Source organism: Gopherus flavomarginatus, chromosome 1, assembly GCF_025201925.1.
Source record: "Gopherus flavomarginatus isolate rGopFla2 chromosome 1, rGopFla2.mat.asm, whole genome shotgun sequence".
Classification (NCBI taxonomy): Eukaryota; Metazoa; Chordata; order Testudines; family Testudinidae; genus Gopherus; species Gopherus flavomarginatus.
In genome coordinates, this window is record NC_066617.1 from 349,112,249 (window position 1) to 349,137,317 (window position 25,069).

Sequence of the window (25,069 nt, forward strand, 5' to 3'; positions counted from 1 at the left end):
CTTTTTATAAGGAACTGGTTGTTAAGATTTTGGCAGCTCATCACTGGTTGTAGCACACACTGGTGTCACTGCAAGCTTCTCCTTTTACCCCACCAGTATGAATTAGATCTGACCTAGAAGGAAACACTGTGATTGATAAGGTAATTTTGACTTATTGTCCATTCAATCCATGGCAGTTCTGCTGCAGATGTCATTGGGTTTCCCAAATGTGCTGGTGATTTTCCAATGAATACACCTGTCCCATAGTATTTTGAATAAGAAGGATCTTGTTGCATAGGTAACTGAATATCTACTTGATGGTAACAACTTTTGAGCATTTCTGACCCCTGTTGAATTTTAACCTCTTAGAGAGGATGTAGAAAGCTGGTCTAGGTATAATTAATGCTGCTTCATTGCAAGGGAGGGAGGGGAATAGGGACTAGATGATTTGAGGTTCCGTTCCAGCCCTACTTTTTTATTATTGTTCCTAAGAGTAAATACAAGGAAGAGTTAGGTACAGAAGCCCACTTCATCTCTCCCCTACACTTGATATTACACAAGAACCAGCAGATTATGATAAGAATTAAAATTTGAGCAGCATTTGTGAACCTTCTGTAGATTCGGTCACACATCAATTTTACCTGAAAATTATTTATGTAGCAAAGCTCTTTATAAAAATAATGAAGGCCGTAATCAGCTCATATTAATAAGGCAACATTACCTTCTTCTAATTATCATGCACAAAGTTTGCCATATCAGTGGAAATAGAACACAACTTGTTAATAAAAGGGCTTCTTTTTATGGAAATCCTTGCTCCAGTTTCACAGCACTGCTTGTTGCTTTGGACAAATCAGTGCTCTCTTTAATGACACCGTTTTATCCATATTACTAATGATTTTATCAAGATAATTATTCTCTGTGATTTTACTGTTGCAATTAGAGTAAAATAAAACCAGAAACCACAAAACGTTGTACTGCCGACAACAGACAGAATTACTATAAGACTAAGGCCATTTGTTCTCAGTACAAATGTATCATTGTGTATTACAAAAGTTAAAAAAAAAGTGAAATCAGTGCAAAAAATCAATGTAGTAGATGTCTGAGTAAATATCAGGATAACTATCACTCTCTTCTGTTTTTGCCTCCTCCCCCCCCCAAAAAAAAAGCTTTCAAAAAAACCCTTAATTTCCATGAAAAGTAGTTCACTGACTTTTATTTGCTTTGACTGTGGATAACTATCCATGTTTATATATAAAGTTGGCATCATGTGTATAGTGGATGTGGGATTGAGAATAGTACGTACGCCGACATTCTGCTATTTCTGACCTAGCTCCCCACTCTGGAAGGAGAGCTTACTGAATGGTAACCTGGGCAGCCCAGGTTCCCAAGTCACCATCTGTCCTTCTGGAGCAGGAAACCAAGTCTGGGGAGTTCCAGCACTTTTCAAAGTTTAGATGAAAATTGGTAAAAACCAATAATGGCTTTTGTAAAACCTGGGAATATTTTGGTAAAAACTGATGACAAAGGGCCTTATATAGGACTCACACCCAGAGAGCTTGGCATGGAATCCTTCAGCTCCAGAAACCCTTTCTTTTTGAACAAAAAGAATCATGAACAAAAGACACATGGCTGATGGCACTAGCAGCTTCCTTCTTGATGCTGTGGGCTAGCCACAAAGGGGCAACAACATTCACTCACTCAGATACACAACGCCTGTGCATTAGCACTTCAGGGTTTGTGTCTAGCACCTACATTTTTCTCAAATTTCCTGAGCAGGATGAGTGGTTGTGTGATAGAATTGGTAAAAGAATCCAGGTTCTTTCACTGCTAGGTTATGATCAGAGCTGGTTGAAAAATGCTGCCTCCTCTCTCCCCCCACCCTCCAGATGTATTTTATTTATTTATTTTTATTTACTTAATTTGAAAACTTTGACTAGCTGTAGGTGTTCGTTTTTGCTTCAGTCCCAGACAGAAATGACTGAACATTATCGCTAATATCTAATCTGTCTGATGGGCTTTGTAGAAATGACTTGATGGGTCTTCATCCAGTTCCCAGGTTTTAGGTGCCTGCGTCATAAATGTTTCTAGAGATTTTTTTAAAATCGGTGTGTTTTGGTTTTTAAAGTGAAGGTGTATGAATTTCATGTTTGATGAAAAGGGAAACATGGAAAAGATTTTGGTCCATACTATTCCCGGCTCTTGAATATGTGAGCAAAGTGCAGGAGTGAGCAAGAAACCTCCCACCATTGCCCCCTTTATACTCCCATGTGGGACCTATGCAAAATTATGTTCCACGAGCTGTCTTCAGTGCAGGGGTCACTCCCTCCTTAGTGTGCCAGCCACACCAAAGATGGTTTGGAGGGGTAGGGAGGATGTTGGGCCATGATCTCACCCCTGTCCGACTCCCTTTTACACTAGTCAACGTAGCTAGCTGGATATAGAATACAATCCCACCTTGTGTAAAAGGTGGGTAAACCCTGAGGAAGCACAAGGAGACTGATAGATTTTTAAAGCCAGATATGATCATTAGGAGCATCTAGCCTGACCCTCCAGTTAGCAGGTGTAGAACAGGAAAAGCCAGTCAATTTAGGTGCCAAATCCATCTTGAATGTTGCTGAAATTGTTCTGCGAGGAGAATTGGAGACTAAAGTAGGTAAACCCCAAACACAAAAGCCATTAGAATAAAGGATTTTTAATGAGCTGTCGCGTATATACAATATATTGGATGGTGTTTAGAGTCCCTGATTATTTATTCCCTCCTTGTGGAAATGTTTTAAGGGATAAAAATGTGGCAGAGAGGAACAAACTTGTAAACTACAGCACAGGTTTAGTGGGTGCTAATGTAGTCTTCTGTTTTTTGTTCTAATCACATAATTACTGGTAACAGTCTCTTGGCCTAACAGAAAGCACTGCACCTGTGAAATGAGGCTGTCTTTGTACTCACTACAGTAGAAGCTAATGAGATTGTTTTTCCCCCACCATAATGACAAAAGCCGCACAGAAGCGGGGAATGGATAATGGGATGGATTACTTGATGATTACCTGTTCTGTTCATTCCCTCTGTGGCACGTGGCATTCCACTGTTGGAAGACAGACTACTGGGCTAGACTGACCTTTGGTCTTACCTAGTATGGTTGTTCTTATATTCTTAACCAAAAGGAAAAAATATTAAAATAATATGCTTTGTTTTTAGAAACCAACAGGCTTCATGTGACATTTTGTTTTGTGACTTTATTTTCCATTCCTGGTGAGGTATCTTATGTCCTATAAGGAGTCAAACAATATTTGCATACAGTACTGAGAAGTATTTAGTGCCACTCATGTGGGTGCATATTATGGGAACTTCCCCACTCTTAGTCGGCCTCTGTAAGCACCTTACTATGTGCACTGTGTCTTAAAGCTCTGTACTCCTGGGGGAATTTTGCGCCTAAAAATTATGCACACAATATTTTAATATTCTGCATATTGTCAAAATAACACAATATAACCACACCCGTTCCAATTATTTTTGTAATTTATTCCAAAATACCTGTTAGCAAGTATGTCTGTACAGTCAGGGGTAACAGAAGATCTGAGGGAGAGCGAGGTAATTGCTCAAAGGGAGCCTGGGAATGAACCTGGAGGGTTGTTGGGTGCAGGTGGGAGAATAATGGAACAGAGTTTATTTTAGGGTGAGGGATTGTTAAGGAGTTGGGGAGCCTCCCTGATGGGGACCCTGGCTGACCCTTGGCTTCTCCCATTCAGTCAGGCACATCTGCCCCCTCTCCATCTATCCCTGCATCCCCATTCAGCCAGGCATATCTGCACGTGCCCTTGTGTCCTTGCATGCCCCTCCCCCATCCCTATGTGGCCCTGCACCCCCACTCCCACTCAGCCCCTTGCTCAATATTGTCACCCCACTAGCTCCTGTGCCCCTGCCCCAGTCTGTCACCCCCACTAGCCCTTCTGAATTTCAGTTTGTGTGACCACCCCCAACTGCCCTGTGTGTCCCACTCTGTCCATCCCCCCCATATCCCTTGGCTCCTCACCTGGTCCTGCAGGCAGGGCGCTGTGAGGAAGAGACCTCTGCTCTCTCCCTTCTCTGGGGTTCACTGCTCCAGCCCATGAGCCAGCTCCCCTCTCTTCTGGTGCCACATCAACCCTTGGTGGGCAAAAGGTGTAATTGTAACATGATCTGTCTTGGGGCTTCCCTTTGCCTCCCATCAGAATCAATTATTCTGCAGACGGGGAAGATATCTGTGGGGGACATTAATTCTGCTCCTGAGCAGTGATGCAGAGTTCCCCCAGGAGCAGCCCTTAGGAAATATTACTGTAGGTGATTTGGAAGCTAAACACTTCCACACTGCTTTCACAGTAGTTCCTTGTGAAACACTTTATTTCTGAATTATCCTCATATTGCTCCTGTTTAACAGAATTCTGCAGCTCCTAGGACAGTCATTTAAAGCTGTTAACTTATCTCAGAACTCTCCCATACAGAATTTGAAATGTCTCCAATTATTTTCAAGATTTTGTGCAAAATAAACGCATTGAAATTGCCTGGTGGAAAGCTCAAAATCTGTAACTTTTTCTCTGCAGAAATTTTTATATGATTAGGGAAAATGGAGAAATGGATGTGGTCAGTAACAGTTTGGCAGCCCATGGGTTGTCAGTTTGGACTTCCTGCAGAGTGAGACACAATTAAGGATGTCAGAATTGGCCCCTCTATATTTCTACATGATGTGAGAATAAGCAAATTTAAACCATGATGTGTATTTTTATCTTGTATGAGGGAGATAATGTAAATCTTCTTGCTGAAACATTCTCATCTTTCTGGATGAGTCATAAAACTGATGTTGTGGCTATTTGTGGATTATAAAGGTTCAGTGATGCTGTGTGAGCCTGAAAATCTACCATGGAACTCGCCCATCGTTGCATAAACTTCCAGGGAATCCAGATATACAGGATCGGGGCTGGGCTTAGTTACTGTGAATTCCTGTATCAGTAGAGCTTACAGGAAAAGTGACACATAGAGCATCCGTTTACTTTGTCCAAACCCAGGAATTGGGAACTAGATTCATCCTGGGATAAGAGACATTCTTGTAGAGCTGTGAATTGAACTCAGAAGTCCTAAGTTTCAGGCCAGTGCCTTAATCATAAAACCAGCCTTTCTGTATTGTTACTGTCTATGGCTAAAATGCTATCACATCATACTAGAAGAGTCTATAAATAAAGTTTCAAAACCCATTAGTTAAAGGCTGACAACAGCTAAGTTGTTCAATGTCTGTGTGTCTGTTCCTGTCTGGGCAGGGAGAGCAGGTGCTTCCATATTAATGGATCACAGCTGACTGGAGAAGTATATTAAGACATTGGCCAAAATATTTTGGCCAATCTTTAAATGAAAGGAGGACAAAGACGAAGCTTTCCTTATATAGAGCAATCATTCTGAGCTGGCCTCTGGATTGACCCTGTTTCGTTCAAAGGAGATATGTATGTGAAAGTTGCCCCCAGTTCATGTGGCCTCAAACTTGGCAGTGAACTTAAGAAGAAAAATTTTATAGTTTTGAGTCCAACTGATTTAGAAGGGAGCAGAGTGACGCTCTATTTCATGCTGCCCTTGACAAAAAGACAGAAGTTTGGGTTTTGTATCATCACCCTTTAAGCATTTAATGGGGAAGATGACTGAATTTGAAGGAACAGTTTTATTTTTTGTGGTGAAAACAATTTTAATGAGCTTGTTTAGCAAACAGGGTCCTGATTGTACACTAGAGGTTTCTGGGTGCTGCAGTAATATTTCAGAAAAATGATATGCTATAGGTCAGGGGTAGGCAACCTATGGCACGCGTGCCGAAGGCAGCATGCGATCTGATTTTGAGCAGTACTTACAGTGCCCGGGTCCTGGCCACCGGTCTGGGGGGCTCTACATTTTAATTTAACTTTAAATGAAGCTTCTTAAACCTTTTAGAAACCTTATTTACTTTACATACAACAATAGTTTAGTTATATATTATAGACTTATAGAAAGAGACCTTCTAAAAACGTTAAAATGTATTACTGGCACGCAAAACCTTAAATTAGAGTGAATAAATGAAGACTCAGCACACCACTTCTGAAAGGTTACCGACCCCTGCTATAAGTATTGATTGACAGGAGTGGATGCCTGCCTTTTGCTGTGTTGATGCACAAGGGGGTGTAAGAGAGGATCCTCTTTGCCCTGCACAAGTAACAGCAGCATATTGGGCTAGTCTACCTGCCTGATCTCTGTGTCCTCATTGGAAAGTAGTTTCTGGGTCACGGTGTCTACTAGCGCTCCAAGCTGGCTAGCACATGTGCTCCCATTAGCATCAAGCATTAGCCAGCAGAATGCTGGTCAGCATCTGGCTCCTACTCAGAAGGGCAACAAAGTGCATCTGAGACAAGGCACTGTTCCCTGCCTCTCCCCATAGAATTGGGCCGTGAGCCAGTCACATTTCTGTGGCACTGAGCTTCCTCTCTGCTCCATTTCAGTGTGCCAGTCAAGCCAAGATTTTGCTCTTTGTTCATATGGCTTTTGTTTTCACATTATTAAACAACCTAATCGAACTGACCACTTTGTTAATAGCTGGATTCTTGAGATTCACATGGATGTTTGGCATCATAATCCCCATTTTTGAAACTGTTGTCCTTATTGGACCAGATCCTCAGCTACGTTCAGTGACTGCAGAGCACCCCTGAAAGGAGTGGTGCAAATGTGTGATTGCATCAGCTCTACATTTGCAGAGGATACCTCTTAAAGTGAGTAATTCCCCATTGGTAATTAGGCTGGCTCTGCAGTCAGATTCTGCTACCATTGCAAAGTAGCTGTATTGTACCAGAATGTTTGGGCCCTTAAATCTACATGTAAAGCCTTTAGTGTAAGGGAAAGCATCTTGCTTTGCTGAATAAACGGACCCCAACACCAACATTTTTGTTACTTTATCCGTTTTACTTCTATTTTTTAAAATTGATACCTGTTCCTCCTGTTATATGCATTTTATGTTGTCCAAGAAGATGATTCTTCTTACTAAAATATTTGAGAGCTATTTTCCCAAACTGGTGAGCAACTTTTATGGATGGAACACTCAAGAGACATTGAAAAAGAAAATAATTTTAAGAAAAGATGCCCCTGAGTCAAGTATCATATCATCATTATTACTGGTAAAATTTGTCATGGCCATATGAGAAACACTCAAGAATTCCAAATGAATTAGTAGAGGAAGCTGAAGACCTCTTAGCTTTTCCCACAGATGTCTTCACACTTTCTCCCATGCTGCCTCTGGCACTTGTCAGGAATTCCCCATCAAAATGTTCAGAACCACCACCTTATCAGTTAAGCTGGTGATCACTTATAACTATTAATTTATAGAGACACATGTATGTGTACTATTATCTTCTCCTTCCTCCCCCCTTATTGACTTATTCTGAGCTCTCTATCCATCCGAGTTACTTGTACAGCCTCGTTCCTGTTGTATTTGAGCATCTCACGACCTTTAACATATAAGTCCTCACAAAACCCCTGTGAAATAGGCCAGTGCTATTATCTTCATGTAAGATGAGATGGAGAATTGAGGCACAGAGAAAGTAAGTGACTTGCCCAAGGTCACAGAGGAAGTCTGTGGTAGAACAGGGAATTGAACCTGGGTCTTTTCAGGCTTGGAGTTAGTGCTGTAATCACGGAACCATCCTTCCCCTCTGTGGCAGATTCTGTCTTTATGTTAAATGTTTGCACAGTGCCTAGTGCAATGAGGCCCTGGTCCATGTTTGGGGACCCTTAGGAGCTGCCACAATAGAAATAATAGTAATAGCATTAGTAATACATGTTGACGTCTTGGCAAAGAGGTCATGTGTGTAACAATTAGGGAAAAGGTAAATACGATCTCCGAGTCTACAAAGGGGCAGCAACAAAATGATGAACCTGTTAGTCTGACTTTAAATAAAGTATTGTTATTATTTATTTGTATTATTGTCACGTCTAGGAGCCTGAGCTATTGTGCTATGCACTGTACAGAGAGAGAACAAAAAGACAGTCTCCAAAAGCTTATGATCTAAGTAAAATATTTGAACTAATATTTGAAATAGCAAGGGGATTCCACCAAAGAGAAAAGAATAGGAGGGACACGTTGGATTCATAATGAACAACATAGATTCATAAAAGTCAGCTCATAGCTGATGCACAGGTAGTAAACTATCTGAAGAAGAGACAGCCGTGTGTGTGTGTGTACACATACGTACTGTGTTTTGCTTAGGGTATTGGTGCCCCCTCTCTGTTTGCAGTCCTTGTGTGCTACTGCCAGGACAATAATAATAATTTATTTGTAGCTGATTTTAAGTACAATTTGGTGGACCAGGGTGCATAAAAATTGATTTGTAATTTTAAAACATCAGAATTTTGTATTTAAATCAGATTTATTTTTAATTTAAGGTAAATTTTAAATATTTTTTTAAATTTAAATGTGAAATTTTCAGTCCATGTTAAGGCCTAAACTTATTGTAATCTATTAAAATCCTTTAAATTTAATACAGAAATATTAAATGGTATACATTTGCTGCCAAGTTTGAAAGTCAAACCACTGAACTGGTGGAAGTCACTGCCTAAGCATCTTGAACCAAAGTTTGTTGAAGTGTGAAGCCAGCTTTTGACAGCAGTAGCCTCTTTATCTGCAGGTGCAGAAGGAATATTTTCTTTATTTCAGTTAATTCAACTAGTTCAGTACAATGACTAGCTCATTCAGAGTTACAAAACCAACTAGGAGTCGAAACAAGCAGGAAAGCTTGTTTTCTTCTTCTAATTTATGAGCAAACTAGGTGTGAGGGAATGAGATCTTCTAGTTTCTAAAATCTTGAAGAACATAGTGACCAGAAGTAATCAGTTCGCTTCACTAACTACGGATAATATTTCCTTTGTTTAATTAATCAGTTAATTTTAAATACAGATCATGTTTTGATAAGCTTTTTTGTTTCCAGCACATTTAAGGTAGTTTTATTTAATTAACTAACCAAAATGAATACAATTACTGCTTTATGTATTCTTAATTGAATTTTATGTATTCTTAATTTGAGATTCCATCCAGACAGCGTGCACAAATCACAAGTTAAAAAATAGCCATCACCTAGTAGATAAGAAATGCATCTTTAACCATTTTCTACAATAAAAACTTACATTCATGCAGATGCTTACTTTAAGCAATATCACTTTAAATAAATGTATATAGATATAGTGTATCCTCATGGTTAACAAACACCAAATTTAATGAAAAGGCTATGTTTTGTTGCAAAGAAACATGTTTTAATGGCTACCAACTAATGAGAATCAGCCTTTCTTTAGGAAAATAACTAAAAATGTAGAAATGCAAAACAGGATTAAAATTATTTAAATCATCGTTTCCTGCATGTTGAATTTAAATAATCAGTGATGAAGTTCATCTCCTGGAGGAAGATTACATGTGTTTGTGGATTGTAGCTAGATGGAGAAGGATATCCCTTTTTGCTGCCAATATCCCCTTGATATTGAATTGCAGCAACTTTGAGAACTGGTCCCAGGGCTAGTGCTTGCGATGCTGGCCCCGAAAGGTGCCCCTTCAAAGGACATCTCTTTCAGGCTGATTTTTGCTTGGAACATGAATCTGCATTCTGTCTGCTTTTGTTTCACTTTGCACCACTCACAGAGGACACCATGAAAAGACTGTATATATGCCCTGTCAAATTTTCTGCAAATCAGTTCAGGCAGCTGCTAAGAAACCAATCCGTAGAGGCTGTTGCTGACAGTATATCTCAGGCTGGTCATCAGACAAGAGTAAGCTCTACCTGAAGTTCAGATTCACTGGTAACAAATAGGAAGCCATTAATAAGAGCAAGGAACTCCTTCAACTGCTGGTTCAAACCAGGTGTAATCAATGGAAAGAGACATTGACAAAGATGGACTTAAATCATTCTAGCCAGAAAGCCTGGCAGACCATCAGGAGACTTTCCGGAGACACCATCCTCATCACAAAGGAGTTTTCAATCACCAGAAATGCTGTTACATCCCACCCCAAGGCCATACACAAAACTTGGGTAAGTCAAAACTGCTGTGTAGTCAGAATTAACATTATAGAGTTGGCCAGCTCCTGTGCAGATTCAAAACTGAGGCTCCTTTTTCTGTAAAGATCTGTAGTGTGCCATAGAACTTATGAAAACAGGAAAGGCTTCTGGTCTGGATTATGTCCATCTAGAGTCCCTACTTCATGTAGGCCCAAAAGTTGGCTGCTTTAGTTCTTTAATTGATATTTCTAGGACAACTGCATCGCTAGGAAAACTGCTGGAAGATTCCAAGAGCTATTGATCCAAAAATCCTGCACAAGGCAAAGGCCCTAGCCATTCTGAAACCATGAACGCTGCTGGGAGATACCAAGAGCTATCCACCCATCTCTCTCCTTTGTGTCACATACAAGAGTATGGAGATACTGATTCTAATGTACATCAACAAGGTTATTAAACCACAATTGCCCTTTGTTCAGGCTGGCTTCAGATGAGGGCAATCCATCCAAGATCAAGTTATTCACCACAACTTTACATCTGTACAGTTGCCTGGCCAATCAGCCCCTTGTGTTGAAGATCATGCACTCCCTTTCCAGACAGTTGTCACTTATTTAAGAGTCAAAACTGGACCGTATCTAAATCTATCTACAAGAATTAAAGAAAAAAAATCACCCTCCTGCAATGCTTTAATCCAGAAGCTAGCAGGAACCTCTTGATAAGCGGAAGCAAATGTACTACAAGTCTCAGTCCTGGCACTGGCATTTGCTCCAGTGGAATATTTGCAGCAGTTTGGGACAGAAGTCAGCATCGATATTTCATTGATTCGGAGTTGAATACAGCCACCTCTCTCATTAGCGGTTGTCTTATATGCGTTGGCTCATACATCTCCCCCAAAACTTCCATGAGATGCCGTCACCCTTAAAACCACATGGAGGACTATGACGGCTGGAAACAGCCTTCTGCACACAAGGCTGACAGTGGTTCCAATAGGTGCAAATAATCAATCCCATGAGAAGCTCAGCTCACCTCCAAAATAAAATGCATGCACCTCCAATTCCTGCTGACTTGCCATATCTAACTTCACAAAATCCTTTTGCAGCAGCCACTCATGCATTCATGCCCAGTGCTGTGGTTCATTGCCAGGCTCGGATGAACAATGGCATATTAGGGCTGGCAGCTGTGTTCTTGCAGAGGGACAACACCTCTGGGAAGGAAAGACACATTCTGACAAACTTCAGAAGCCCTAATTTACACCCACCAGTTTGCAACCTGGGGCACAGATCCTGGACTAGGCTTAACAGGCTGTCTGCTACAATGCAGAAATCTGGTTTACCCCAGTCTTCTCAGGTGACTGTGGGGCAGTGATGCAGATGGTCAAACATGTGGTAAAGGAGTGCACAATTAGAAGATTGGAGGGTGGACTACACACCTGGACCCCCTCAATGATGCCGTAGGTAGACGGTTAAACAATGTAGATATCAGGTTATGACATACAAAAAAGATTTAAATCATGATTAAAATTGGTGATTTAAATCACTACATTCTGTGGTGAACAAAGGTCGTATGGTAGATAAAAGTGCTTCATTAAGTAACTTTCAAATCACCTATGGCCAAATCTTAGTCTCAGTAAAATCAATGAGATTTTTCCCACTAACTTCTTTGGGTCCAGAATTTGACCTACAGAAAATTTAGAAAAATACTGTATAAATAAGGGTCCTTTAGTTTGGATTTTAAAAAAAGTGGCTGACAGATTGCAAGCAGTGAGAAGTTTTAATCAGACTGTTTCAAATGGAGTGAAGTATCAAAAATGTAGCAATCCATCTTGGGACCTGTTCCTTTCAATATATTAAATATTGAATGACAAGGAGGGAAATGTAAATGTCATATTCATTAGAACCTTAGGTGATATCAGGCTGGGAAGGACAGTAAATTCCAGTGCAGTTGGCTTGAAACTGCAGAATGATCTGGCAAGCTGAGAGGTTGGTGGAAATAAAAAGGAGATGAACTTTAATATGCATAAATGTCCAGTAACACACCTGAAGCAAAATAATCAAAAAATAAGAAGGGAGACAACTGCTCAAAAAACAGTAATACAGAAAAATGAGCTAGGATAGTACTTTGCATTGTAGAGTGGCTTCTATCAAGGGATCACAAAGAGCATCACAAACATTAATGAAGCCTCACAACACCTAGATATAAGAAGTATTTTTATCCCATTCCCCAAGTTGGGAAGAAATAAATGTCTTCCTCAAATTGTGACAGTGAATCACTACGAGAGGTGGGAAACCTGATCTCCTTTCTCCCTGGCCTCTGCTCAATCCACTGATCCATAAAAAGGGGAGATGAGCTCATATGCTGGACCAAATCCTGCAAATAGTTACCGCATCCATCCTTATTCCTTCACGGCTTCACATTGAGGAAGGATATGACATCACTGTGATGACAATAATTGCACAGGATCAGGCCCTCATTTGGTTCAGTTTCTTACAGTAACATTATCCTATGAGAGTGTTTCTCAGCTAGTGGTAATGAGCCCCCAGGTGATGAAGGGCAATCTCAAGGGTCAGAATGCTTTGAAAAATTTATCACAGTGTAACGCAAAGAAAATCTCACTTCCCCGCTCTCTGCACACCCTTCCCCTTCAAGGTCAGATGTTGTCTGTCAATTTCTTGAAAACACAAACAAATTCTATAGGATTATATCACTTTTCTCAGTGAATCATTATTTTCCGCTTACTTTTACAGTAAATATAAAGGGGTCCTGAATATTTTTGGCTTTAAAAGGGCTCAACAACCTGAAAAGATTGAGAAACTCTATCTTAGGACATGCAGATTCTATTATTTATGAATAATGATGCTGTTGTATACAGCCTTAGCAAGACTGAGGTTGGAATGCTGCATAGTGGGCCCTTCACTATTTGGGCAAGAAAATTGTTGGCAGATATTCAGAGAAGGGCAACTAAGATGTCAAGTAGCTATTCAGGGCTGTAATAATTGGATGTGGTGGAATTCTCTGGTAGCATCATCAGCTTTTATGCATGGACTGCTCTCTGGGTTCATCCCTAGGCCTATATCACCTCCAAAAACTTCCACTAGAGGTCCAGTAGACCTTGCCCTTCTCTTGCCATTGTATTTACTGGTGTTGATCCTCATCTCTGGTGTCAGGGGCAAAGACAGCTTGCTCCTTGTGTTGCTCCTTCTCAAGTCCCAGTCCCAACCCCAGCTTGTACCTGTATAGGCTTTGGACCTTCGTCAACGCCTCCTGACTGTGACTCTGGTTAACCCTTCAGCTATACCTTCTGACTGCGATCTTGGTTTACCGCCCCCTCCCCCCCCCCAGCTCTGGGATTTGGCTTATGTCCCTCCAGTATTGAACATTGCTTTTCTCTTGGACTCTTCCCTGCTGGACCTAGCTCTGACCAGTAGGTTGAACTTTCATTTCGACCACTAGGCCTGACCACCCACAGCCTGATACCCTACATCTGGATCACTGCAGCTTTCAGTGGATATGGATCCCATCCATTTTTGTCTTGCTGGTTTTACATCTTCCTCTCCAGGCCAGAGGCTATCAGCAAGATACTGAAGCTATGGAGCTGAGGTAGTCTGACCACTGATGTAAAGGCAAAGGGCCTCCCTTCCACTAACCTGGAGAGCTCAATTCCCATCTGCTCAGAGTGGTCTTCAGAGGAGGTCCTACAGCTTCTCTGGCACCTAGGCTCAGAGAGAGTCTTCTGCCTTCTGTAGAGCCTCAAGCCTACTGGATTTCTAACCTCTTTAGCTGTTCCCACTATTGTCTCCCAGTGAGACTGCCCGTCAGGGAAACCTTCTCTGCTCTGGGTAAGTCAGTTCAAGAGAGGATCTTTCCATCAAAAGACCATGATTATGAGAGAGAATTTCTCACTGAATGAACAAGGGAGTTTCTCCAGAGGGATGATGGCTTCTTGCCTTGGTTAGTCTTCTTTACTTACCCAGCTCACCTTCAGTGTGTGGAAATGGTTTATAGATACCTTTCTTTTTAGTTTATTAAATATTGTGTAGCAAAGGATTTCTACTTAGCTGTGCTATATGTTAAGTGCCCCTTGTCTTTGTGGTCCTGTTACAAGCCAGTTACGCATTCAAGGATTTTTGTTCATTTTGATCTGCCCTGTTCTAAGCGTCTAATTCACTGGAGAATTTACCATATAAACCAGCCTATTCTCTTTCTCTATATCCCTTTCACTTCGACTATGCAGCAGGTGTAATTTCAGAGCCTGGAATGGCTGAGCTTGGCCTAGATTTTGGCATTCCTGTTTTTGCCACGTGTATTGAGATAGAACAGGTTTTATATCAGTTCACTCCTCCAGTGCTCGTGGAGTTTTCTTTATCCTCCGCCTTCCTTCTTGCAGATATTTAACCTGGATTTTACACACCTACATCTATCTGTCAGGCTAAACATTAGAGTCTGCCAGGATTATGTTAGCTCCTCTTACTCATGTCCCTTGAGTAGGGGGGGAAGGATAGCTCAGTGGTTTGGTTTGAGCATTGGCTTGCTAAATTCAGGGTTGTGAGTTCAATCCTTGAGGGGGCCATTTAGGGATCTGAGGCAAAAATCTGGGGATTGGTCCTGCTTTGAGCAGCAGGTTAGACCAGATGACCTCCTGAGGTCCCTTCCAATCCTGATGTTCTATGATCTTGGGGCCCCTAGCTGGGAGATCCTTTAAGCACTGTGGGCAGTTAGGTAGCTGTATGCTTTACCTCTCTCCCCTGTACTCAGAAAAATTCATCCATAATGATTAGTGTAGTTCTCCTCCTCCTCTGAGTCTTACTGCTTGTTACTCCTATTTAGTGCAAAGCTTGCATTGTAAAATGGGAGAAGATTCTACATGTGAGAAGAGGAAATTACCTACCAGTAATTCTGTTTGTCAGTCTTCCTTCTCCAGCATCCTACATCCCAGCCACCCTCCCACCCATCTTTGGGTTGGTCTCTTGGGCGGTTAGATTTCTACCTATCATCTTGCCTTTTCTTCTTGATTGGTAGTTCTCCACTTCTGCAGCAACTCAGCATTTCAGGATTTGACAAGAAAACTAAATAGCACTGATCAGAAAATGGTGATCAAGATGTTTTTGATGAAAAATAGGAAAATTATGTCTTCCCCACTTCCTACCCCCCACTTTTGGACAACCTCATAGAGCTGGTTGCACATTTTTTTTGTTGTAAATTTTTGTTGGAAAACTGGGACAAAATTTCCATGATTGTATTTATTTTTTAACTGCTTTGCCAGAAAATGTTTGCTTCAGAGGTAAGATGTTTTCTTGAGCAATGCAGAGCGACAGAAAACAAGGTTTTTATAGATGCAAAGCAGCTGCATGAGGATCTGCTTCTTAGCACAGCAAAGTCCTCATTAGCAACTGCTGGTGAATCCTAAGGCAACATATAAAATACTTTATGCTGTGATTTTTTTTTTAAACTTGCAAATATCTGAGCATTGGCAGTACTGCTTGGTCTCTTGGATGGTTAGATTCCCATCTATCTTTTATTCTTCAGTGTTAGTTCAAATAGCCAAGAAGCAGGTGTAACTGTTGGAGGTGCGAAAAACTCGAATTGGAGTCTAAAGATGGCAGTCTGATTTCCTCACTTATTTGTATACTGTGTGCAATATTAAATGGAGGTCAATGGCATTGACTTAGCATAGAATTTGGCCTGGTGAGTGTTAAGGGTCTGAAATGGTGATGCCAGCAGAGCTAGGGGACAGTGATTACACTGACAGAACAGAATGGTGTTGCTGCTAAAGAGAAGTGGTCAGGCTGTGTGACAGACAAACTCCAGTGTGGGTTCCAAGCATTGTAATACAGGGGATTAAGAGTTCCCATTGTAATAAAAACAGGGCAACAGGGAAAAATGCATTGCTACTGTTGACTATTTTAAAGCTAATTTATTGTAGGAAATGGACAATCACCATGGCACTGAATACATAAGTAAATAATATACAAAGGAGAGATTTTAAATTCAACTGACATCCCCTCAACCACCTTCAACATCTCTTTTCAGGACTGGATTCAATATAAACACCTCAGCTTTCAGATTCCTACATGCATTTGCAGATGCCCAAGGAAACCTTCTGGTATCTCTATATTATATCTGAATCTAGCCTTCAGAGAGACAAGTCATACTAGTGTGTTCTCAAAAGGCTGACACTATTAAAGATTTAAATGTTTTGCTTGTTTAACTTTATTTAGGTAACACTGACGCAACGATGTTGTAGAAGAGCAAAACATTTCTCAGGCAGTTTAGGAGAATATCTGAAGTAATTAGGAAAGTAGTAAGGAAATAACAGAATATTGGATTTCTTGTTATAATGAAATTAAATTATATGTAACATTTAATCACAAGAACATTTTAGACACATTCTGTGAAGAGGCAATAAAAAAGGTCCCAGGAAACAAAATTAACGTAACATTAAGAATATTGAACCAAAAATTTTGGTACAGAAAATATACATATTACTTTGAGAGAACAAAAGTGTCTTAATTCATGCAGTTAATATACAGGCTTTTACAGACCTTTTTACTGCAATAAAGTCTTGCTACCTGCCTACTATAAAGACAGTAATAAGAAATGTTGGTTCTCTGTTTAAGTACATTGCACAATATTCATTCAGTTATGAAGGAATCGATGCAGTTGTGAGAGAAGCTAGCAGTAAAACACCTGTGGCCTCCCAGATGGTGCGGGATCATGCCCTGACCAATGAAGGGTGGGATTTTCAAATGCACTCAACACTGATCTAGCTCTACTCCATTAACTTCAATGAAAGCTTTAGCAATGAAGCAGTTAGGCCAGCACTAAGCATCTTTGAAAATCTCACCTTTAGTTATGTATAAGGCCACTTTCTCTCTAACGTTATCTTTCAATTTGGCTATCTCTGTATTTACACTGGCATCTGAGCCCCAACACTGCACTGGGATCTGCTAGTCCCTGCACTCATGTGGAGTCTCATTGATAGGTGTACTATTGGATACTAATGGAGGATTGTGGCCTAATTTATTAAATGTTCTGTTATCAATCAATACAAATGAATGAGGATTTCATTGACAGTGAATGAGTAAAGATTTTAGCTTTAATACTCCACCCTGGCCTGCTGTGTCAGACAGATTGGAGAGGGTGGAACTGTGGCTCCCAAGCTCAGGACCATTGTAACTGGGTAGGTACCCCCATCCGGGGGTCACCAGGTTGTGCGGGAATTAAGGCACAGGACTCAGGAGCCGAGTGGCCTAATCTCTCACATTGCCATAACAGCCCTGGCTCCCAGGGCAGCACAGCCTAGTGGTCAGAGTCTGTGGCACCTGCCCTCCTAGCAGTGCAGTGCAGCCTAGTGGCCAGAGGAGAGTGGGCCACCACCCAGGGGTGGGTGGCACCCAGGGTAGGGGAACCGAGGCCCTCCTTACTCGCCTAAGGCCCTGTTTGTGGCAGGTGTATCCACCACAGAATCAGCAGAGGTCCTTGCAAAACATGCTGAGTCCATCCCCAGTTCCACAACTGGATCAATGTCTAGTTCCCCTGGGCTACTTCCTACCCTTCCTTCTGAGTCTGGCCATCTTGAGACTTCCACTGTCTCTCTTCCATTCGTAGTGGCGGGCAGCTGGGGGTCAGTTGGAGCTCAGCCCAGCTGGCTTCTGTGTCTTGGAGATCTAGCAGTCTCTGCAGGAGCCTGCAACACACACCTGTTCCCTTCAGCTTCCAGCCCTATTGAGCTGAGCTACTCATTTATACCTGAGTTCCAGCTGGAGCACGCCCAGCAGGGGCAATGGGGCATATCTTCCTTGACCCACGTTGTGTGGTTAACCCCTGCTGAACCAGTGCAGGGTAGGTACATCCCATCACAGCCATATAGCCCCTGTGCAGATTAGGGCTGGAGAACTGAGTGTAGCAAAGCTGCTACTCTGCCCCTCTTTGATGCTCTCTCCATCATGTCCGTGGCTCCAGCACACTCCCTCCTTCATTGTATGGCCAGGGATTGTGGGCAATTGACACAGGAGAGAAGATTCTTACCCAAAGTGGCTGGAGATGGTTGGTAATGTCTACACTGCAACTGGGAGAATGTGATTCCTAGCCTGGGTAGACAGACTTGCACTAGCTCAGCGTGAGCTAGCACACTTAAAACAGAAGTGGGATCCCTCTAATTTTTCCCACCCATGTGCAGAATGAATTTTGTTATGTGCACCAGTATGGAGGTGATGTGTGACACATCAGCTTCATATTGATGCACATAACAAAATTCAGGTGGTGGGGGTGGGGCTAAGGGGTTCGGAGTATGGGAAGGGGCTCAGGGCTGGGGCAGAGGGTTCGGTTCAGGGGTGTGAGGGCTCTGGCTGGTAATGTGGACTCTAGAGTGAGTCTGGGGATGAGGGGCTCAGGGCTGGGGCAGAGGGTTGGGTGCAGGGGGTGAAGGACTGGGGGTGCAGGCTCTGGGGTGGGACCGGAGATCAGGGGTTTGGGGTGCAGGAGGGTGATCCAGGGCTACTGGAGGACTCCCCCCAGTTCGCTCTCCCTGCAGCAGCACCTTGGCTGAGGGAGAGAGGCGCCCGTCCCTACCACGGGAGCACTGGGGCTGCAGGATAGATGCCTCTGCCCTGGACCCAGCAGGTCCAGGCCGGGGGAGGGCTGCCTGGGCTGCTCCAACTGCACCTGGGACGGCCCAGGCTGCTCCGGGGCTGTGCTGTGCTGCGCCGCCCCAGCCGTGCCTGGGTCTGTGACTGGTCCCAATCCAGCTGTGCTTGGGGCCGGCCCATGGCAGGTCACTTGCTGGAGGATTCTCTGCAACTTGGGGTCTTCAAACCACAATTTGAGGACTTCAGTAACTCTGATTTAGGTTAGGGGTTTGTTGTAGAAGTGGATGGGTGAGATTCTGTGGCTGCATTGTGCAGGAGGTCAGACTAGATGATCATAATGGACCCTTCTGACCTTAAAGCCTTAGAGTCTATGAGGTCCAGGCTGCAGGGTGAGTTGAGGCTGGGGGAGGGGCACCCCCCCGTGACAGGTTGAGGACCAGGCTAGGTGGAGGCTGGGGGAGGGGCGTCCCTCCCCCTTGCCGCAGCTGGTTCCCTAAGCACATGCACTGCACTAAACATGCTGCTGGGCGGCCATGCAGCTTACAGGGAACTTAGGGTGGACATTGCAGCCCTAGCAGCAGCTCAGGCTAGCCACCTGAATCCAAACCCACCCAGCCCCCCTGGTGTGTACTTGAGTGACTAGCCCAAGCCACCACATGTGATGCAATGTCTACGCTGCTATTTTTAGCATCCTAGCTCAAACTGAGCTAGCATGAGTCCGTCTACCTGGGCTGGGAAGCATACCTCTCAGATGCAGTGTAGACATACACTTTGAAACATTAGCAGAGAATCCAACCCCTTATTTTAAAGCATTCTACTTTTCTGATATAAAAATGTAAATTGAAACAAAGGAAACCCATCCCAAACCACCTGTGTTAAGAATCACAGCAGGTCCACCACCTCCAAATGCCTGTATGCGAACTGAATAATTGTGCACCCATTGGTACACACAGATTGAGTGCCAATTTCCCTGTGTGTGCAGAGAGCCAACAAAGCCTATGTCCCAATTATGTCCTGCTTATGTCCTGGGGTGGTTCTGCAAAAAGAGAGAGAATTTTTTTTACCTTTTGTGTGCACAGATTTGTGGGTTTGAAGGTGCATTAGGTACCCACACACTTTTGTTGGCATACTCACTGTGTCCCATTTGGAAATTGTATCCTATAAATGCAAGGGGTTGGGCGGGGTGGTATTGTTTTACATTCTTTTTTTCCTTATTTCAGGAAGTCATGTAACATTCTGGGAAATTTCCCAGGCAGGCTTCTCCTGTATGATGCTTTAAAATCCTATTAGATAGCTTCTGAAATGAATAATTTCCATCTCTATATTACATATTAGTACATGTCTCTCTAAAAAGACCTGATTCTGTCTGGAATGGAAAGAAGATAAGTCTTTATGGTCTAAGGGAAAATATGAAAGGAAAGATTTGTACAGTCAATAAGAGAGAAATCTAGTGGAGATGTTTCAAAACAAAATGTTTGCTGGAATTTACACAGAAATAATTATTTGGAATCTTTCTGTGAAAATAAAATATGAACGTAATTGATTCCATGTGGTTTTTGAGCAAACCTTTTATTGTAACTTAGACATTGTACCAATAAACACCAAAAAGAAACTGGAGTCTATAAAAAGGGGGAAGGAGGCTTTAAAAGCTACTGTGCATGGTCTAAGAAAAAAGCAGTGCTTGATTTTGAAAAGAGAGAACTGTACAATCAATCAGATAGAAATTGAGCACAAGCTGTTCAAACTAAAAACCCTAATATAAATTGAATTAAAATATTAGCACTTTGACATCTGATGTAAAAAGAAATATATGAAGCTAATTGGACCCATTGGGTTTCCAAAAAGCTGATGTGTAGGTATTTGCTGTTTTCTTTAATGAAAACTTTGTCCTTTTCAATGTCAGAAGAACACAAGGGAATTTCCAGTTTCACATGCCAGATGTCACCTTTTGTTACACTTTAAATCGTGAAAGCAATACATACTGTAGGTCTGGAAATGTGTCCAAACCAAGGCGGACTCCTGTGTTGTTCAATTGTTGCTCTGTGTAATATGAAAAAAGACTAAGGATACTGAAGTGCTGTCAACAATTACAAGTTTTCTGAGCACAGTGCTTTCAGAGTTTAGGGTAATTATTTGAAGTTTAAATTACAATGTAAGATACGGTATATTACCTTACAAAGACCAAACAACTGCTTGGAGATCTCTTTATTAACTTGCCGTGCTGTTACAAGTATTCTGTGATAATGACAAACATGGTTTACTTGGAAGATAAAATAATGTTAACCTCTATAACTTGTACTAATATAATCTAAGCAACCTATATATTGGATCAAATGTTCAAAATGAGGCGGGAACAACTGTCCACATACATTTGTACACTGTATGCCTAATTTATGTTCCCGATATACCCAGCTTTAAAGTTCCAGTTCTGTCCCATTTATCATTTTTATTACCGTAGTCATAGAGCAGGACCACGTTGTGTTAGATGCTATTTAAAAACAAAACAAAAGGATAGATCTTGCCCCAAAGAGCTTACAATCTAAGTGTAAAACAAGAGACAACAGATGGCTACAGACAGACAAATGTGGGGAGTGGTACAAGGAAACAATGAGACAGCGTGATAGGCAGTTATCTAGGCACACCAGCACCAAACTCTTGTCAATTTTTGGAGGCATCACAATAAGAGTTTTAAGGAGAGATTTAAAGGAGGATATTGAAGTAGTTTTGTGATGTTGGAGTCCTCCCAAACACAAGAGGCAGAATGGGAGACAGCACAAAGGTACTTGCTGGAAAATGTAATGCGTGGGTGATGGAGACTGACCTCCTGAGCTGATCAGAAGCAGGAGTTGACATCTGGATAGTGAATTAGAGGTGATAGGTAAGGTGGCGATAGGCTGTGAAGGGTCATGGAAGTGAAGAGAAGCTGCTTACGTTTAATGCAATAGAGAAGGGGTAGTAGAGGAGAGATCTAAAGAGAGAGGTGACTTGGTCAGAGCAATAGACTAGGAAAATGGTCATTGCAGCAGCATTCTGAATGGGTAAGAGTGGAGTAAGATTGCATTTGTCAAGGCCAGGGAAAAGGATGCTGCAGTAGTTGAGAAGTGAGATAAGAGCCTGGGCGAGAGTTTTAGCTTTGTGGATTGATAGGAAAGGCTGTATCTTAAAGATGTTCTGCACATTTTACTCAAGTGTGTCCAAGTCCTTTACAAATGCTAGTTAAGGAATGTTTCTCTGCTGAGTGTGAAGTGGCTGGAGTGAAAATCAGCACCTCCAAATCAGAGGTCATGTTTCTCTCCTGGAAGAAAGGTGGTTCTCCTCAGGTCCAGAGGTGGGGAGCAGCTGCCCTTAGTGGAAGAGTTCAAGTATCATGGGGTCTTGTTCACGAGAGTTGGCAAGCAGGAGCATGAGATCAACCAGCTCTCGGTTTACAGGTCTCTCTACATCCCCATTCTCACCTGTGATCATGAGCTTTGGGTAATGACTGAAAGGACGAGATCACAGGTACAAGTGGTGGAAATGAGGTTTCTCCGCAGGGTGGCTGGGCTTACTCTCCAAGACAGGATGAGGAGCTTGGCTATTTGGGAGGGCCTCGGAGTAGAGCCCCTACTCCATGGATCAAAAGGAGCCAGCTGAGGTGGTTCGGGCACCTGATAAGGATGCCCCTTGGGAGGCTTCTGTTGGAACTCTACAGGCACATCCCACTGAGTGGAGGTCCTGAGGCAGACCCAGGACATGCTGGAGAGATTATATCTCCTGGCTGACCTGGGAACTCTGAGGAATCCCCCAGGAGGAGCTGGAACCTGTTGCAGAGGAAAAGAAGGTCTTGTCCTCCCTACTCTCCATGCTGCCACCGCGACCCTCACCAGGAAAAACAAGAAGAATCATCCCTGTGAGGCAGATAAGTATTGGTCTAGCAGACTACAGAGGGAGGGACTAAAACCTACACATATCTATTTATTTAGACTTAATCCAAAGCCTATTGAAGTGAGTGTGAATCTGTCCACTGGCATAAATGGTCTCTGGGTCACGTATCTGGGGTACCAATACTCATTTCCTTGGGTGGAATCCTGTCCACACTCAAGTCAGTAGGAGTTATGCCTCTGACTTATGTGGGGCTAGGATTTCACCTCTGGTGTTTTACAAAACTTAAATAACATTCAGTACTCACCATTTTTCTTCAAGATACAAATTCTGATACTACCTTAATTGGAATACTATATGAACTCTTAAATGAGCTCCCTTATCCAGCTTCTCGCTCCAGTAACGTCGCCTCTGGTCCTCCTAACTGCTCCCCAAAGCCTTGGAAAAAGGCAGGACGTAGCAGCAGCTCTTGCAGTTATTTAGTGGAATACAGCAGAGGTGTTATACTTTTACATAGTTCATACATGCTCCAAGTTTCTTTGAGGTTTTTTTTAACACACACACACACACACACACACACACACACACACACACACACACACACACACACACACACACACACACACACACACACACACACACCCCCCCCATGATTCTTCATGTGGCACATTTGTTTCCCTTGTGCTTCCCCTCTCCTGTGTTTAGAGATAGTGTGCTAGAATAACTGAGAGCAGCCCTTAAGCCTAAAAATTAATAAATGTGAAAAATGGTACTTCATTTGAATTGCTTTGCTAGGGGGCATTAATAAAACTTTATTAAGATTGTAATCCCTTTATACATTTTAAATTAATGATGTTTTTAAATAAAAACTTTTCTGTAACAGGATGCATCTGGGACTAAGATCAAGACAAGAAATCAAATCAACTCCCTTTGGCTTGGCTGTCTTAATAGAACACAGTTAGGTTTCATTTGTGGCCATGCCGGTTTTTATGCAAAACGTCTCATTACTATCAGTTGGGGAGAGGGGGGTAGTGTTGACAGGCCGTAAAAGATACATAAGACTCTCCATATGCTTGTGAGTTTGAATCCTTAGTCAGCTCAGTAAAGCCTTGATCCTTCAGTATGGGAGTTTTTCCATTGACTTGAATGGAAGCAGGGTCCAGCTCTAATTGATCATACATGCAGCTTTGCTTTTGCTCCTTTTGGAATTCTCGAATAAAGCCTGATGTTTATGGCCCTAGTTCAGCAAAGCAGCACATATGCATATACTTCATTTTAAGCATATTCTTAAGTGCTTTGTATAAGAGGCATAGGATTCAGCACTTGCTTAAGTAATTTGCTGATTCTGGGTCCAGTTCTGCAAGGTGTTGAGCAGCTTCAATTTCCATTGACGTGACTGGGATTTGAGGGCTTTCAGGATTTCCAGGAGTTGTTTAGCCCTTTGTAGGATCAGGCTATAGTACGTTGCCCTCGATTTTAGACCATCTGCAGCAGATCTTTGTACAAGCCTGCGGAATTGCTGCAATGTGGTGTGAAGCTATTCTCAGGATACCAGGCCATCATTTTTGAAGTCCAATTTGCCTGATTTGCTTTTGGTTTTTCATGATTTTGGCTATGATACTATATATTCAAGGAAGAACCAAAAACCTTGTTGTAGAAAGAAAATGAAACTTATAAAAAATGCAAGGCAGGTGTTTGCTCTGTGCTTGTATCTCTGTAATCTTGGCTGTGGTCTTGTTAGATCTCACAAGCTAAGCAGGGTCTAGCTAGGTTAATACAAGGATGAGAAACACCCAAGGAATGCCTATGGGCTGCAGGAATTGGTCCTGGTGATTCAGTACAGATTTTTTTTTCCTACACCAATACCCCAGAATTAGATCTCAACGTCTTAGGTATTACTGTGCTGTTGGAGGGACCATTTTACAGATGAGATGTACATCTGAGAGGCATACCATTCGTCATTAAAGCATCTGTGGCAATGTTCTCTAAGGGTAAGTCTATACTGCAGTGTAAGCCCAGGGTTTGAATTCAGGTTCAAGCCTAACCCCCTTTCTATCTATGCACAAATGGTGCTAACCCAGAGTTCAAGCCATATTGCTTTGCAGTGTAGACACAGCCCCATTGGACCCTGGGAATCCACCAAAAATATTCCCAGATCCCATGGGCTGACTTTCTTTGTCCTCTGGACAGTCAAGTTTGGTGAACAGTCAAGTTTTCCCATATTGCATCATGAACAAAGGGCTAGAGTAGCCACATTTTGGTAGGGTGCTAGGCAAGCTGGATATGAGTGATTGGCCTTGGGCCCACATAATGTAATGTAGAGGCTGGAGCCCCAGGTTGGGACCCAGGGTTCAACAATTCCTAGCCTGGGGTTACAAATGAGGGTAGATGTTCAAGCCCTAGGTTCACAAATCCAGGATCTGCTCATTTGAGTTCTACTAACCCTGGACTTACATTGCAGTCTAGGTATACTTTAAAGTTCTCTGTTCCAAATCCCAGTTTGATTAATTACAATGTGGCTATCTACATTCCTAGTCCTATTTCATTTAGGTAACAGATGCTTCTTTACCATCTCTATTAAATGGCTGTGCAATGTTGCAGTGGTCTGTTAAGCAGCTGCTGTATTCTACTCA

General features: G+C 42.3%; 1 protein-coding gene across 2 annotated transcripts in view; it reads left to right on the forward strand.

The window, feature by feature from the left end:
* Window positions 1–25,069, forward strand: part of NOX4 (NADPH oxidase 4) — a 172,019-nt gene that overhangs the window by 125,179 nt on the left and 21,771 nt on the right. The window lies entirely within an intron of this gene.